This window comes from Meleagris gallopavo, chromosome 10 (assembly GCF_000146605.3).
Source record: "Meleagris gallopavo isolate NT-WF06-2002-E0010 breed Aviagen turkey brand Nicholas breeding stock chromosome 10, Turkey_5.1, whole genome shotgun sequence".
Lineage (NCBI taxonomy): Eukaryota > Metazoa > Chordata > Aves > Galliformes > Phasianidae > Meleagris > Meleagris gallopavo.
This window is the reverse complement of record NC_015020.2, coordinates 26596112-26597662: the sequence shown is the minus strand read 5'-3', so window position 1 is coordinate 26597662 and position 1551 is coordinate 26596112. Positions and strand designations below refer to the sequence as shown.

Genomic DNA, 1551 nt, shown 5'->3' with positions numbered 1-1551 from the left:
GGGACGGCGCGGGTTGTGCGGGGCCAGGAGCGGGGGGAGAAAGTCGGGGGTCGGGAGAGGAAGAGGGAGCGGGAGGGGCGGAGATCGCCGTGCGCTCAGAGAGGCGGGCGAACAGGGGGATGAGGGCCGAGAAAAGAATGGGTTATACTCTGGTTTCTCTTCAGATCGTATAAATCTTTCGCCTTTTACTAAAGATTTCCGTGGAGAGGAACAAGCACGAGTGTCGTGAAATTTTTTGAGGCTCCGTTTCGGCGGAGCTATCCCTGTTGTGGTTAATGACAGAGTGAGGTTCTCTATTATGCCGCTTCAGCGTTTGTCGGTACTGGGACATTCCGATTTCTTTTCGCTTTCTGCTTCTCGGCCTCGTTAGCGCAGTTCTGTGCTGCCTGTCCCGCCCTCCGGCACAGCCCGAGTCCCGCCCGCGCCGCACTGTGGGTCCGCCCCGCCGTTCCGTTCGGCGGCGCGAGGCACCGTCCTCATCTGAGCGTGGGGGGAGTGGCGCATTGTCATTAGCATGCGGCTCATTAGCATGCGGCTCATTAGCATACCCAGCGTGCAGCGCGCGGTCCCGCGCGTCTCGCCGGGCTCCGGCAGGCCCCACGCGTGAGCGTCCGCCGGGAACTGACGGGGCGGTGCGGTGCCGTGCCATGCCGTGCCGGGTCGGGCTGTGCAGCACCGAACTGCGCCGCGTGGGGAGGAGCAGGGCGGGTCGCCGTGTCCTAAGGGAGGCGGGCGGACAGTGGGTACGGGGCCGTGACGGGCAGGGGTTATACTCTGGTTTCTCTTCAGATCGTATAAATCTTTCGCCTTTTACTAAAGATTTCCGTGGAGAGGAACAAGCACGAGTGTCGTGAAATTTTTTGAGGCTCCGCTTCGGCGGAGCTATCCCTGTGGTGGTTAATGATAGAACAAGCCCGAGTGTCGTGGAAGTCTTGCAATGTCTGCTTAGACTGAGCTGCTGGTTAAGCGCAGAACGAGCGGAGTGTCGTGGGATTAGTGGAGGCTTCTCTTCTGTTGCTCAGATACGTCAAGCACTACATGTGCTGTGGGAATCTGAGTGTCGTGAAGTACTTGGAGACTTCCCTTCTATGGAGCCTCTCATCGTTGCTGGTGGAGAGCAGATCAAGCACGAGTGTTTTGGGATCTTTTGAGTGTCGTGGAATTTCAGAGGCTTCTCTTCTGTGGAGCCTCCCACCGTTGTTTCGGTGGAACCTTTTCACTGCTGCAGGTGAAAATCAGAACAAGCACGAATGTCGTGGGAATCTCTGAGTGTCGTGGAATTGTTGAGGCTTCTCTTCGGCGGAGCGACCTCACTGCTGCTTAATAACAGAGCGAGCGTTTCGGCTGTGCTGTTTGCCGATAACGGAACGTCCCGAGTTCACTCAGTTTCAGCAGCCCAGCCCCCATAGCACAGCCCCGCACATCGCTCCCCAAGCAGCCGCGCCCCGCCCCGCCCCGCTCCCGCCCCCGCCATTCCGTTCCGTTCCATTCGGCGCCGCGCGGCACCGCCCCAACCTGAGCGCGGGGCGATGGCGCCTCCTCATTAGCATA

At 59.4% G+C, this 1551-nt stretch overlaps 2 non-coding genes across 2 annotated transcripts; both read left to right on the top strand.

Moving 5' to 3' along the window:
• Positions 1-144: 144 nt before the first annotated feature.
• LOC116217008 lies at positions 145-259 on the top strand. Its single transcript, XR_004160845.1, has one exon. It is a non-coding gene; the product is annotated as a U5 spliceosomal RNA (small nuclear RNA).
• A 510-nt stretch (positions 260-769) lies between these two features.
• LOC116217019 lies at positions 770-884 on the top strand. The gene has a single exon (XR_004160856.1). It is a non-coding gene; the product is annotated as a U5 spliceosomal RNA (small nuclear RNA).
• The last annotated feature ends 667 nt before the right edge of the window (positions 885-1551 follow it).